The sequence below is a fragment of the Triticum dicoccoides genome, chromosome 7B (assembly GCF_002162155.2).
Source record: "Triticum dicoccoides isolate Atlit2015 ecotype Zavitan chromosome 7B, WEW_v2.0, whole genome shotgun sequence".
NCBI classification, from domain to species: domain Eukaryota; kingdom Viridiplantae; phylum Streptophyta; class Magnoliopsida; order Poales; family Poaceae; genus Triticum; species Triticum dicoccoides.
The window spans coordinates 144,479,134-144,496,082 of record NC_041393.1 but is presented as its reverse complement, the minus strand read 5'-3'; positions in this window follow the sequence as shown (position 1 = coordinate 144,496,082).

The window sequence follows — 16,949 nt, the reverse complement described above, 5'->3', positions numbered from 1 at the left end:
CGGGCGCCAGCAACCTGTTCAGGCGCTTAAGCTACTGAATAGGAGGTCCCTCCAATTCGGCCCTCTCTAGCTTGTCCAACAAGCCAGGGGGCGCCTCATATTGTTATTGGGCCCTAGGGCCCAATAACTTCCCACCACTTGCCTTTTTGTATTTTCCTTGACTAGTTGATATTTAATTAATTATAATGGCCTCCTAATCAATATTAGAGCCTTTTATTATCAAGTAAACATCTCCAAAAACATTTTCCACCTATATATAAATTCTCGATAAACCCTGAAACTCTTCCATGACTCCGAAACGCTTCCGATTTCTCTTGAAACTATTTTTAATATAATGAAACTTTTTCATAAATATTTTCTTAGAACTCTTACATCAATAACACTCAACAGATCATGATTCCCTTAAGCTTGTGCCCTGTAGGTTCGGTAAAACATAGACATCAACAAAACCCCTTTCATTCAATGACCAATATAGGAACCATGGATGTCCATATTGATCCCTATATATACATGAATGATATTCGAGTGAATCTATGGTTATCATGTGCATTCCCTTTACTTCGTGATACTTTACAATACCCGAGGTGAGATATATCGGTATCCTCTTGAACCATTCTCATGCTCACTATACCGGTCTCCTCGTTACAGTTTTGTTCTTCTTTCTCGTTGACATGTCGGCATCCCTGTGACCTAGTCACCTGTGTCTGGCAGATGATGATGGATGCCGTCACACCGAGAGGGCCCTAAGAATATCCACTACTAGAGAAAAGCCTAGCAGTAGCGCTGGTTTTTGGCCTATCAGTAGCGTGGGTAAGCGCGCTACTAATAAGGCGCTACAGCTAAAGCTTAGCAGTAGCGCTGACTGGCATGCGCTACTGATATATCTTCTTAGTAGTAGCGCTTTCCATGGCAATCGCTACTGCTAATTACTAGTAGCGCTTTCGAGAACAACCGCTACTACTATTATTTCGTATTCCATTTCTTTTCAATTTTAGGTCTTATTCATACACCCGTATACAATTTTTCATACAGTAGCAATTTAGAGATTGTTTTAACATCATAATGAGTTATTAAATCACTAGGTGAAAGAACCTTGGATTAGTTTCAAGTGCATGGATCCAAAGTAACCAATGGTCACTTTGGATCCATCCATTTGAAACTAATCCGCGGTTCTTTGACCCAATGACATAATAACTTATCGTCATCATCATAATATCATTAACAACTTATCATCATAATATATCATTGTCATATAACTCCTCATAATCATCATTTTCGTCCATGATGAGACATCATATAACAACTTCGTCACTAGTTATAATAACAACTCCTCCTCCTCCTCATCATCATAGTACTCATAATCACTACTCCTACTCAGCATCACCATCAAGTCTAAGACATTGTAGTCATATATAATCAACACTAACTAATTGTTCTTAATACTTAGGACCTACTCCTCTCTCCTAGCTAAAATACCACAAAACAGATAAACCGGTCCTTCACCATAATGGAGAATGGACATAAATCTATCCCCAACTTGTGGCTTGCGCACATTCATTTTGTCTCCAATTATTTGTGCGTGCGCATTCATCACTTTGCTCCATTCTTTGATTTTGAGCCTTACATCATTTGAAGAAATCGAATATGCAGTATGGTAAGCCTCCGAAGGAGTTGGTCGTAAGCTAACCATATGCATATCACCTTCGGTACATAGCATGTCAGGCACAACCTGCTTCGGGAGCCTCTGTTCAAAAACGAAATAGTAACATATATAGTTAGCAATGTAGTTTACTTAAGAATAATGTATTCAATGAAGTTACCATCATTAACAAAATCTTACCAAGTTTTTGGCAATGAAGTTACCATCAAGCAATTTATGGACTAGTGGCACGTATCTAGTATAATTTGGGCTGATAGAGTGACTGGTTTTGAAGGCCTCAACATCTTCTATGAATGAGATAAGATAACCTTTCTCCTCACAATTAAGCTTGGAGTCATAGCTGTAGTATGTGCTGTCTACTACCTTCCGAGTATTTCTTGAAGATAAGAAATAAGCTGACAATTATAAATAAATAAGTTTAGTACGGACGAACACCAAATATTTTTAAATTAACAACATAAATTACTGAACTAACAAATTAGTTTGACAAACTCACATCTAGATAAAACTGGAGGCATATCCACATCCACCCAGATGTCGATATTATCATCATCATCATAATCTTCGGGACAAATATCATATCTTATTCGCATTCCCTCCTGATACGTCTCCGTCGTATCTACTTTTCCAAACACTTTTGCCCTTGTTTTGGACTCTAACTTGTATGATTTGAATGGAACTAACCCGGACTGACGCTGTTTTCAGCAGAATTGCCATGATGTTGTTTTATGTGCAGAAAACAAAAGTTCTCGGAATGACCTGAAACTCCACGGAATATCTTAGAATAAATAATAATAAATCCTCGCTAAAGATGAATACCAGGGGGCCCACACCCTGTCCACAAGGGTGGGGGGCACGCCCCCCTAGGCGCGCCTCCCTACCTCGTGGGCCCCCTGGAGACCCTCCGACGCCAACTCCAACTCCATATATTGGCTTTCGATGAGAAAAAAATCAAAGAGAAGAAATCATCGCGTTTTACGATACGGAGCCGCCGCCAAGCCCTAATCTCTCTCGGGAGGGCTGATCTGGAGTCTGTTTGGGGCTCCGGAGAGGGGGGTTCATCGCCGTCGTCATCATCAACCATCCTCCATCACCAATTTCATGATGCTCACCGCCGTGTGTGAGTAATTCCATCGTAGGCTTGCTGGACGGTGGTGGGTTGGATGCGATTTATCATGTAATCGAGTTAGCTTTGTTAGGGTTTGATCCCTAGTATCCACTATGTTCTGAGATTGATGTTGCTATGACTTTGCTATGCTTAATGCTTGTCACTAGGGCACGAGTGCCATGATTTCAGATCTGAACCTATTATGTTTTCATGAATATATGTGAGTTCTTGATCCTATCTTGCAAGTCTATAGTCACCTACTATGTGTTATGACCTGACAACCCCGAAGTGACAATAATCGGGACCACTCCCGGTGATGACCATAGTTTGAGGAGTTCATGTATTCACTATGTTCTAATGCTTTGTTCCGGTTCTCTATTAAAAGGAGGCCTTAATATCCCTTAGTTTCCAATAGGACCCCGCTGCCACGGGAGGGTAGGACAAAAGATGTCATGCAAGTTCTTTTCCATAAGCACGTATGACTATATTCGGAATACATGCCTACATTACATTGATGAATTGGAGCTAGTTCCGTGTCACCCTATGTTATGACTGTTACATGACAAACCGCATCCGGCATAATTATCCATCACTAATCCGGTGCCTACGAGTTTTCCATATACTGGTTCTCGCTTATTTACTATTCCGTTGCTACTGTTACAATCGTTACAAAAATACCAAAAACATTACTTTTGTTGTCTTTACTTTTGTTACCATTACGACCACTATCATATTATTTTGCTACTAAACACTTTGCTGCAGATACTAAGTTTCCAGGTGTGGTTGAATTGACAACTCAGCTTCTAATACTTGAGAATATTCTTTGGCTCCCCTTGTGTCGAATCAATAAATTTGGGTTGAATACTCTACCCTCGAAAACTGTTGTGATCCCCTATACTTGTGGGTTATCAAGACCTTTTTCTGGCGCCGTTGCCGAGGAGCATAGATCTATTCTTTGAGTCACTTGGGATTTATATCTGCTGGACACTATGAAGAACTTGAAAGACGCTAAGACAACAATTTATCCCTCAACTACGAGGGGAGGTAAGGAACTGCCATCTAGCTCTGCACTTGATTCACCTTCTGTTATGAGTAAGCTAGTGACACCTAAACCTGCTTCTGCTATTCGTTTCGATATGTCGCATGTTATTGATGATGCCACTTCTGCTATGCATGATACTTATGATGAAACTACTTCTATGCTTGATACTACTGTGCCCCTTGGTGAATTTCTAGATGAGCAAATTTCTAGGTCTAGAGAAAGAGAAATTATTGAAACTGATAATATTGATGAAAGTGATGATGAAGATATGCCTGCTATTCCCAAGGGTTATCTTTTTGATGCAGAATCTTCTGCAACTTATTTTGCTTGTAAAGATAGATATGAACTCAAGAGGCTGCTAGTTAAATGGAACAAAGAATCTCTTAGAGATAGAATGAAACCCGACCCTGCTTTTGCTACTTCACCTATCTGTGTTCTCGATAAGGATTATTATGAATTTTCTGTTGATCCAGATATAATTACTTTGGTTGAGTCTAATCCTTTTTATGGTTATGAATCCGAAACTGTTGTGGCACATCTTACTAAGTTAAATGATATAGCCGCCCTGTTTACTAATGATGAGAGATCGCGCTACTTTTATATACTCAAAATATTTCCGTTCTCATTAAAGGGTGATGCTAAGATATGGTTTAATTCTCTTGATCCTGGTTGTGTGCGTAGTCCCCAGGATATGATTTATTACTTCTTTGCTAAATATTTCCCTGCTCATAAGAAACAAGCTGCTTTGAGGGAAATATACAACTTCGTGCAAATTAAAGAAGAGAGTCTCCCACAAGCTTGGGGGAGGCTTCTCAAGTTACTTAATGCTTTGCCTGATCATCCTCTTAAGAAACCTGAAATACTTGATATCTTTTATAATGGACTAACTGATGCTTCCAGAGATTACCTGGATAGTTGTGCTGGTTCTCTTTTCAGGGAAAGAACACCGGATGAAGCTGAAATTCTATTGATTAATATGTTGACAAATGAAAATAATTGGGCACCTCCTGAGCCAGCTCCAGAGCCAATTACTGAGCCTATTCCTAAACCAACTCCAAAGAAGAGAGGTGTTCTATTTCCCAGTCCCGAAGATATGCAAGAGGCAAAGAAATCTATGAAAGAAAAAGGTATTAAAGCTGAAGATGTTAAGAACTTACCTCCTATTGAAGAAATACACGGTCTTAATTTACCGCCTGTTGAAGAAGTATATGATCTCAATTCTTTATTCACTGAAGAACCTACTGATCCCTATATCCCGACACAGGTAGTAAAGGTAAATTCTCTCTATAGATATGATAAAGCTGAAGTCCCTCCTACTAAAATTGCTAGTCAGTGCTTGGATGAGTTTGATAACTTTATGTTTAAGCAAGATGACTTTAATGCTTATTTTGGTAGACAACTAAAACAAGATGCTTATATGATTAAATGCTTTGGTGATTATATGGCTAATATTAGAGGTGAACTTAAACTTGTTAGCAAACATGCTTCTATGGTTACCACTCAAGTAGAACAAGCACTTAAAGCTCAAAAAGAAGTGCTTGATGAAATGAATAGTAAGAAAAATGATTATGCTGTTAGAGTGGCTACTAGAACTGGTAGAATGACTCAGGAACCTTTGTATCCTGAAGGCCACCCTAAGAGAATCGAGCAAGATTCTCAGAGAAATAATATTGATGTACCTAGTTCTTCTAAAAGGAAGAAAAATAAAAATGATATGACCTTGCAAACTTCTAGTGAACCTATTGCTGGACCACCTGAGAATCCAAATGATATCTCTATGTCTGATGCTGAAACACAATCTGGTAATGAACATGAACCTAGTGAAAATGTTAATGATGATGTTCATGATGATGCTCAACCTAGTAATGCTAATGATGTAGAAGTTGAACCTGCAGTTGATCTTGATAACCCACAATCGAAGAATCAACGTTATGATAAAAGAGATTTTGTTGCTAGGAAAGATGGTAAAGAAAGGGAACCATGGGTTCAGAAACCCATGCCTTTTCCTTCGAAACCATCCAAGAAAAAGGATGATGAGGATTTTGAGCGCTTTGCTGAAATGATTAGACCTATCTTTTTGCGTATGCGATTAACTGATGTGCTCAAAACAAATCCTTATGCTAAGTATATGAAGGATATCATTACTAATAAAAGAAAGATACCGGAAGCTGAAATTTCCACCATGCTTGCTAATTATACTTTTAAGGGTGGAATACCAAAGAAACTTGGAGATCCAGGAGTACCTACTATACCATGCTCCATTAAGAGAAATTATGTTAAAACTGCTTTATGTGATCTTGGAGCCGGTGTTAGTGTTATGCCTCTCTCTTTATATCATAGACTTGACTTGAATAAGTTGACACCTACTGAAATATCTTTGCAAATGGCTGATAAATCAACTGCTATACCCGTAGGTAGTTGTGAGGATGTGCCTGTCGTGGTTGCAAACGTTACTATTTTAACGGACCTTGTTATTCTTGATATTCCCGAGGATGATAGTATGTCTATTATTCTTGGAAGACCTTTTCTTAATACTGCAGGGGCTGTTATTGATTGCAACAAAGGCAATGTCACTTTTCATGTTAATGGTAACAAGCATAAGGTACACTTTCCGAGGAAACAACCTCAAGTTTATAGTATCAATTCTATTGGAAAAATCCCATCGATTATATTTGGAGGTTTTGAATTTCCTCTCCCTACTGTCAAGAAGAAATATGATATACTTATTATTGGGGATGTCCATATCCCCGTTGAGGTAACATAGTGTTATTCGAAATTTCTCCGGTTCCATATTAATCGAAATGAGTTTGTTAACAAGACTTGATCAACCTTGTTAGTGGATTATTTTTTATGAGCATGAGATGGATGAAACTAGAAGCACAACCTTCTATACCCTCTTTATATTTTCTGTTATTTAGTAGAAATAAAGTAAAATAGTATTTTTTCTGTCTGTTTCCTGATTTATCTGTGCAATATAAAAATATCCCGAAAATAAAAGTCCTCAGAATGCCATACCAATTTAATATGATTTTTTCGGGAATATTTGAGGATTTACTGTGCAAAAATTACTACGGGGGGAGCTGCCACCTGGCCACGAGGGTGGAGGGCGCGCCCTACCCCCCTGGGCGCGCCCCCTGCCTCGTGGGCCCATGGTGGCCCTCCTCCACTTATCCCTGCACCCATCTTCTTCCTCTGCCTCGCACAAACATGAAAAACCAACTCAAGCACAAGTTCCAGCCCCTGTTGCTGTGATTTTCGATCTCCTTGCTCAAAGCACCTTTCGCAGAACTGCTTGGGGAGATTGTTCCTTGGTATGTGACTCCTCCATTGGTCCAATTAGTTTTTGTTCTAGTGCTTTATTCATTGCAAATTTATGCTGCATAGGTGACCATGTTCTTGAGCTTGCATGTCAAATTTATATGGTTCCAAGTAGTTCTAATGCTTGATATAGGCTCTAGGCACTTGTGGGAGTAGTTGCTATCAATTTTATTGAAGTTGGTTCACTTTTATTTGAAGTTACTAAAAATTTCTGATTGTTTCAGAAATAATGAAGAGACTTTTGAGGGGCTCGTCGAGCCGAAGCTCGAAGGAAAAACAAAAGGAAGAAGAGCAGAAGCCCAAATTTAATTTGCCTCGCACCGCGGAGGTTCGGCCGTGTGAATGGCCTTCCGATGACTTCTTGAGGAGAGCCGGGATTTATGAGGATATCTATTTGTTGATTGAGAATGCTGGCCTCACCGACTTCCTCCGCGACCAACGTCATCAGTATCTCTTACTCACAAATACTTTTGTGCAAAACTTCTACTTTTTCCCTAAGAAATCACCTCTATATGATGTTGTTAAGGAGATGCCATTAGCTGAATTTTGCGAGGCTTGCAAAATACCCTTTGAGGGCACCTTGGATGAACCACACCATAACGAAGTAGAAGCTTTTATTAACACTATCACTGTGGGAGAAACCAGGAAGGCTTCTGATGCAAGGATTACTAGCATACATTTTCTTGTTTTACGCTACTTTGCCTTATTTGCTAGTCGTTGCTTGATTGGTCGCGGGAACTGTGGAAACCTTAGTGTTCCTGATATTATCATTTTGTTCCATGGTTTATACCGCAATAACTCTGTTAGTATGGGTGGAATTGTTGCTAGACGGTTAAGTCTGAACCGTACTAAGGGCCCCATCTTTGGAGGCATTTATGCTTCACGCCTAGCTGAATATTTTGAAATACCTATTAGGCATGGGGAGAAAGAGGAAACATCGTTGCCCCATGCTTATTTAGATTATAAGAGTATGCTAGCGCATGACTTTCTTGTTAAGAGTCGTGAAGGGGAGCTCAAATATAAATTGTACTTTGATAAACATCACCCTGAGACTATTACTTTGCCTGCTCCCTCTTTGTTTAACTTGTCTGCAGGTCCTCACATCGTTTCGTGGGCGGCCGTTCAAGCCTATCGGAATCCTGCACCAGCCCCGGAACCAGAGCCACAAGATGAGCCTCCACGACAGTTTGTTTATTCTTGGGATCCAGATGTGGTTGCCAGCCAGTGGCAGTCAGAGTCTTCTTCATCGCAGTATGACCCCAGCTACACCTACGGGTATCCGCCAGGCTATCCCTGGCAATAGACCAACTTAGGCCAAAAGCCTAAGCTTGGGGGAGTACATATTTCCCACCGACATTACATTCATGTTCACATACACCAATTGCTAGATGTCGGTGCTCATACTCTTTCACTGGAATATCCATGCTAGTTTATTTTCTTTTTCCTGCTTTCTTCTTGTGTGTTTAATAAACCTTAAGAAAAACAAAAAAATTAGTAGTAGTTTATTTCTTTGCTGTAGTAATTAAAAAGAAAACCCCAAAAATATTTCCAGTTCTTCTTTTGCTTGTTGGGAGCTTTCCCGTGTAAATAGTTTTTATTTCTTTTCTTTTCTTTGGGGGTCAGTAGGAGAAGACCACAATTAAATTGTTGAAGTGGCTCTTATATGCATCACTGTTGATTTAACCAAGAGCCCATATTGCCTTGTCTTCTCCTGTTTATTGAATGCTCACAGATTCCAGCTTAGTCCAATGCACGTGCACTCTTATTATTATTCACATCGTTCGGTCGTGCAAGTGAAAGGCAATTATGATGATATATGATGGACTGACTGAGATGGAAAAAGCTGGTATGAACTTGACCTCTCTTGTTTTTGTAAATATGATGAGTTCATCGTTCTTGATTCAGCTTATTATGAATAAACATGTTTGCAATGACAATTAGAGATCATAGTTACTCATGCCATGCTTGATTAGCTATGAGTTATAATGGTTTACCTTGCGTGTCAACATGCTATTAAAATGGTTGTGATGTGGTATGATGGGGTGGTATCCTCCTTTGAATGATTTAAGTGACTTGACTTGGCACATGTTCACGCGTGTAGTTGAAACAAATCAACATAGCCTTCACGATATTTATGTTCATGGTGGATTATATCCTACTCATGCTTGTATTCAATGTTTATTAATTTTAATGCATGTTCATGACTGTTGTTGCTCTCTAGTTGGTCGCTTCCCAGTCTTTTGCTAGCCTTCACTTGTACTAAGCGGGAATACTGCTTGCGCATCCAATCCCTTAAAACCCAAAGTTATTCCATATGAGTCCACTATACCTTCCTATATGCGGTATCTACCTGCCGTTCCAAGTAAATTTTTGTATGTGCCAAACTCTAAACCTTCAAATAAACATTCTGTTTTGCATGCTCGAATAGCTCATATATCAACTAGGGCTACCCTTATCTTTCGTGTTAGGCGGGTTATTCTCAAGAGGAGTGGACTCCGCTCCTCATTCACGAGAAAATGGCTGGTCACCGGGATGCCCAGTCCCATGCTTTATGCAAACTAAATCAAAATAATTGCAAACAAAACTCCCCCGGTACCCGTTGAATGTTGGAGGCACTCGTTGTTTCGAGCAAGCCATGGATTGATGCTTGTGGAGGAGGGGGAGTATAAACTTTACCATTCTGTTTGGGAACCGCCTATAGTTTGTTTAGCATGGAAGATATCGTCATCTCTTAGTTGCTATGTTGACAATGAAAGTATGCCACTCAAAATATAATTTATCTCTATTTCAAAACCGAGCTCTGGCACCTCTACAAATCCCTGCTTCCCTCTGCGAAGGGCCTATCTATTTAATTTTATGTTGAGTCATCACCCTCTTATTAAAAGCACTAGCTCGAGAGCATAACTGTCATTTGCATTCATTACTGTTAATTTATATCGGGTATGACTATGATTCGATCTCTTTTACCATGAATTACAATGTCTAGTCAGTCCTTGATCTTTGAAGGTGCTCTGCATTTATGTTTTGCGGTCTCAGAAAGGGCTAGTGAGATACCATCTTGTTATATCATATTATGATTGTTTCGAGAAAGTGTTGTCATCCGAGATTTATTACTATGGCTTGCTAGCCGATTATGTTATTGATATGAGTAAACATGAGACCTAGGAGTTATTGCAAATGTGGTTAGTTATGATCTTTGCTGAAAACTTGAATGCTGGCTTGACATAGTTACAACAACAAGAGCAAACAGAGTTTGTAAAAGTTTTTCTTTTTCTCTTTCAGTTTGTCAACTGAATTGCTTGAGGACAAGCAAGGGTTTAAGCTTGGGGGAGTTGATACGTCTCTGTCGTATCTACTTTTCCAAACACTTTTGCCCTTGTTTTGGACTCTAACTTGTATGATTTGAATGGAACTAACCCGGACTGACGCTGTTTTTAGCAGAATTGCCATGATGTTGTTTTATGTGCAGAAAACAAAAGTTCTCGGAATGACCTGAAACTCCACAGAATATTTTAGAACAAATAATAAAAAATCCTCGCCAAAGATGAAGACCAGGGGGCCCACACCATGTCCATGAGGGTGGGAGGCGCCCCCTACCTCGTGGGCCCCCTAGAGACCCTCCGACGCCAACTCCAACTCCATATATTGCCTTTCGAGGAGAAAAAAATCAGAGAGAAGAAATCATCGCGTTTTACGATAAGGAGCCACCGCCAAGCCCTAATCTCTCTCGGGAGGGCTGATCTGGATTCCGTTCGGGGCTCCGGAGAGGGGATTCGTCGCTGTCGTCATCATCAACCATCCTCCATCACCAATTTCATGATGCTCACCGCCGTGTGTGAGTAATTCCATCATAGGCTTGCTGGACGGTGATGGGTTGGATGAGATTTATCATGTAATCGAGTTAGCTTTGTTAGGGTTTGATCCCTAGTATCCACTATGTTCTGAGATTGATGTTGCTATGACTTTGCTATGCTTAATGCTTGTCACTAGGGCCTGAGTGCCATGATTTTAGATCTAAAACTATTATGTTTTCATGAATATATGTGAGTTCTTGATCCTATCTTGCAATTCTATAGTCACCTACTATGTGTTATGATCCGGCAACCCCGAAGTGACAATAATCGGGACCACTCCCGGTGATGACTATAGTTTGAGGAGTTCACGTATTAACTATGTGCTAATGCTTTGTTCCGGTTCTCTATTAAAAGGAGGCCTTAATATCCCTTAGTTTCCAATAGGACCCCGCTGCCACGGGAGGGTGGGACAAAAGATGTCATGCAAGTTCTTCTCCATAAGCATATATGACTATATTCGGAATACATGCCTACATTACATTGATGAATTGGAGCTAGTTCTGTGTCACCCTATGTTATGACTGTTACATGACAAACCGCAGCCGGCATAATTATCCATCACTAATCCGGTGCCTATGAGTTTTCCATATACTGGTTCTCGCTTATTTACTTTTCCGTTGCTACTGTTACAATCACTACAAAAATACCAAAAACATTACTTTTGTTGTCTTTACTTTTGTTACCATTACCACCACTATCATATTATTTTGCTACTAAACACTTTGCTGCAGATACTAAGTTTCCAGGTGTGGCTGAATTGACAATTCAACTACTAATACTTGAGAATATTCTTTGGCTCCCCTTGTGTCGAATCAATAAATTTGGGTTGAATACTCTATCCTCGAAAACTGTTGCGATCCCCTATACTTGTGGGTTATCACCTCCTCAAATCCATATGCCTTGCAGAGAGCTTCCCAATTAGGGCAACCGAAATGGGAGCGATCGACCGCATTATAGAACTTAACCAGAAACTCATAACCATGTTTAGTTCTTAAGTGAGCCCTCCTCGCCTCCACATTCTCAAAGTCATCTAAACCTAAACCAAATATAACACTCCAAAATTTGGACTTGGTTTTTATTTAAAATCCTTATTTGATTTAAAGGAAATTGTTTGAACTTTTTTTTGAGGGACTCTCCCTCTCAAACTTTCTTTCATGACATTTTTTTAGGATCCTTCTCAACCTTGATCTTTAGTCTTAAGGGTTTTTCAAAATTGGGTTGGCTCAACAAAAATAATATTGGAGGGTTTTGCAATTATTTCTATTAAAAAGAAATCCTATGGATTTTTTGGTTTTTATTCTTTTACCTTTTAAAGATTTCTCTTTTGCCTTGTCACATGTTGAAATTTTCTTCCAAAACCCCTCCCTCCACTTTGGGTCAAGTCAAATATCCAATCCCAGCAAGTTCAACCCATTTTTGATTTTTGTTCTATTTATTTTACCCTCAAAACAATTTCTGTCATTTATTTTGGACCTTGGTGATTTACAAAGGAACCACCAGATCCCTTTTGAGTTTTGGTACTAAACAAACTCCCCTGGCTAGTCCTTAGTACCCTCAACCTAGATCCATCAAGATCCACCTGTCCACAATTCAAAATTTTCAAATTTTTCTTGCTGCAAGTTTGGACTAGATTTGCCATTTTTGGTGAAATACATTATTTTTCTTCTCCAAAAATTCTGAGATAAATCAGGCAGCCCCCAGGTGCATTGAGAGGACACCTCACCAAAGATCAACTCTAGAAGAAATTTCCACATGCCAAAAACATTTTATCGAACACCTGGCATGCACTATTTTCTGGCAAAATTCATAAAAGTTCAGTTTCAGTGTTCAGATTCAGTCGGCGGTGTCGTCTTCGTCAGAACCCGTCGACAATCTCGCCAGTAGCCACCTTGGATCATTGCGCACTGCTCCTTCTTCTTATCCAGAGCACCGCACGATCGTTTGGACGGGCGCAAGTGTCGGTGGTGACGTGGTACCTCATCGCCGGTGTCTTCTGCGGTGGCAGAACCACCCGTGGCGGCCAGCAGGGGCCGTCCCTGCCTTTCAGCGCCGTCCAGCACCGCCGAAACCACCAGCAACCTCCGCGTGGCTGTCCGCTCGCCTGTGCACGCTGTGGCACCGTCGCCGTGGCCTGAGCAGCACAGGGCGTGCTCCCTGCCGCGGACGAGCCCCGTGAGGCCGTTCCTTCAAGAGCATGGAGTAGTGCCCAAGTTTTGCCAAACTTAGCCTCGGGATGAAACCAGTGAACCTCTCCGCAGATGCCCCGACCCCTAAACCTCCCGTTCAACCACTGCCTCACCGTAATCACCACCGGAGAAATCCCGATCGCGGCAACCGCCTCAGGCCGGCTATAAAAGGGGGCCTCGAGCTCGATCTCGACCATGCATCACCCCTCCACCTCACCAGAGCCACGCCTAGCTACTAGGAAGACCTCGGGGAGGCCTTCTTCCCCGGCTCCGGCCGCCCCGATCCACTTCGGGCTCCGGCAAGATCCGCTCCGGTGAGAGCAACCCCGCCTCCCATACCTTGTCAGCCACCTCCTAGTGCACCCACACTTCTAACCCAAGCTTCAATTTGAAGGTTGCAGCCCTCCTCGACGAGACCCATCACCACCCGAACCGCCGTCCGCCGGAGTAGAGGCCGCCGTTGACGTGGTGCTCGCCGACGACCAACTCCACCACCCACAGGTGCGTAAGGACTCAGTGAACCCGCAGGTACCCTCTTTTCCCCCTACCTCGCCGTGGATCACCGTCGGCGACCACCGCAGCCCTTGGGTGTCGGCGACTCTGTTTTCAAATTCAAACCTGACGGGTGGGACCCCCACGTCAGCTTTTTCTCTTTTCCGAACCGTTTTCTGAAAATGCCTTCGGGCAAAATACGATTTCTAACTGAAACGTTTTTCTGTCTTTTTATAAACTACCCCCTGGAAACTTTTTGTTTCATTACAAATAAGTCCCTGGACTAAAACCTTAATAACTTTTAAACAAAAGATGATTTTGAATTGATTCTTTTTCTGTGCTCTTTATTTTTCTGTCTAGTTTTTTATCATATTTATTTGAAAAATATTTGGGACAAGTTTTATGCACGCACAGTATTTACGTTAGTATGCGATTTCTTTATACCGTAGATACCGGAGGAGGTGACGGAACCGCGAACTTCGCCGAGCTAGACTCCGACTACTCCGAACCAGGCAAGCATGTTTGAACCTTTGATATGATGAGTGTTTTGCATGTTTGCTTGAGTAGTTATTTCATGGCATGTTTATATAAGCATCGGTAAGTGTTATATTGCGTGCAAAGCATCTACAAGTGAGCTTCGAAACTCGATGTGTTATTTGATGGGAGATAACCTGATCAGGTGGTGACATGAAAGGTGGTAAGATGGTATTGTTGAAGCATGCCAGTATTATGCCAAACCATTTGACTCCAGTGTTAACGTGGATCAAGTCATGTTACCGTCCGTCCCCTTTTTGTGTGCTACCACATGTTTTCTGCAAAGAATATGGTTTAGTAGGTTGCAAACCTCTTTCCTCGTACATATCAAATAGAGGGGATGTGATGAGGGTTCCATGGCCCTGAATTAAAGCCAGTCATCCGGTCAGGGGGCATGGCTGTTTTCGGTTGGGACCGAGAGGGGGGCACCCCTTAGAGCGTGCGATATAAATTTGATCCCATGCTACTCGAGGTTGTGGCCTCCTCGTCTCAAAGTTTTTCTTGAACGTTGCCTAGGGTGATTCCTGGCATCGGGATGTGGAATGGGTGTGTACTGGTTAGATGAGTTTCCTCTGAAATACCTTAAACGGAACTAGTCTGTTGTGACTACTGGAATCCGTTGGCTGTGGTTAAATAGTACAAACTCTGCAGAGTCAAAATCATTCGAGTAACCATATCTATGGTCAAGGACTATAATTAACTTATCTATGTCAGTCTCAGGGTCAGTTTCAGTGACAATCTCCGGTGAACAAACATGAGTGGTAAACCCGGCTGAATGTTATTCCTGTGGATGGACTAACCTGCTTATTATTACTGAGTATTTTCTTGGAATGACTTAATTTCATGAACAACTTGAGTTTGGATGATGAAATATAAGGCCTTTATGTGACGTCGCGTAGACGTCCGACTGTGGCATTCTTGTGGTTTATTTTCTTTGCTATAAGCCCTTTATGTGACGTTGCATAGACGTCCGACTGTGGCATTCTTGTTGTTCATTTTGTTATAAGCCCTTTATGTGACGTCGCACAGATGTCCGACTGCGGCATTCTGGTTGTTTATCTTTTTGTTATAAGCCCTTTATGTGATGTCGCTCAGACATCCAACTGTGGCATCCATGTTATTTACTTTCATTATAAGCCCTTTCCGAGATGTCGCGTAGACGTTCGACTGTGGCACGCACTGTCATTTACATTTCAATATAATCCCTTTATGTGGTGTCGCTCAGACGCCCGACTGCGGCATGTTAATTTATTTTTCCTTTCGAGGCGTCGCTTCAGACACTCGATCGGTCTTCAGTTATTTTATTGGGATTTCGGGAGGACTACCGCCTGACTTCCTTTATATTTAACCTGCCGCGCAAATTTATTATTTGAGTGTGCATTTCTAATCTGCTCATGTGCATCATGTTTGCATTTGTTATATCTTATGTCCAAACTGTCTTGCGAGTACATTCAAAGTACTCACCTGGCTTGTTGATTTGGCCAGATATTGACGAAGGCGATCTTATGGATGAAGAGTACGATAGCGAGTCCGACGCCTAGAGGAGTCCCAGTCAGTCTCGTGCGATCCTGGAATTGGTCACTTGTATCATATATGCTTCCGCTACCCAAATAAATTCACCGAGCCTCACTCCAGCGCTCGATGAGCTGTAAGATTTAGGAGTCATGTCACCCACTTCACTATGACATATCCACCACCACTTTTATTACGAGTCAGTAGTATGCCACCATACTCCGTGTGCTATATCCGCCTTTATGTATATTATCGGCGTGCTTGTAATAAATTGTTGAGCAGCCTCAGCTCAACCTTGTATAATATTTAGTACTACTGGATGTCTGTATCAAGGATTTGTCTACTGGTAAGGAAGATTTCCTATACTGGTCCGATAAAAAGGTCGGTTTCTCAATAAATGTTTTATTGGAAAATCGGTCATGACACCAAGCTTCTCCAATACATATGGTTTAGCATTGCACGGGATGTACTAGTCGAATCGAAAAAAATCCATAAATTACACGTTGAACAAAAGAAGCACAAGTGATGATATTTATTACGATGAAATGCTTGTCGTTGCATACCGTACAAACATCGAAGGTCTCTTTCAGCTACACGGTGAAAAACCTATCATTTTGCAGGTGAGGAAACCTGTCGCACACACCACGGTCATTGTAGCAGTACCCGAACTCTGGGATCCCATCATCATCAGACATCTCCTGTGTTCAAAATTCAAAGATTATAACTTGCCGGCAAAACCCAAAAAATCCGGCATGACCTTTGCTAAAAAAGGACATATCGAGCGCCTGAAATTTGCCGGAACAGAAATTAATCAACAATCCGGCAAAACATAGGCCACTTATCGATGGTCATTGCATTTCAATGGTTCAAAATATGAAAAAAAAACATTTGAAATATCTTATATATAATCCTAACACTAAATAAACTAGTTTTATTAACTACTTACTAAATAAACTAGTTCTATTAAGCACTTACTATAAATAAACTAGTTCTATTAAGCACTTACTAAATAAACTAGTTCTATTAAGCACTTAATATAAATAAACTAGTTATATTAATCACTTACTAAATAAACTATTTCTATTAAACACTTGCTAAAAATTCTACTACCCTAGTTCTACCCTAAATTTTCTTACTTCTATTTTATTCAAAACACCTACAATTTGCAAGAACAGAGACAAGGGAGGGAGGGAGGAGAGAGAGGGGGAGGGGCCGGCCGGAGGAGGAGGAGGAAGAGGCGGTG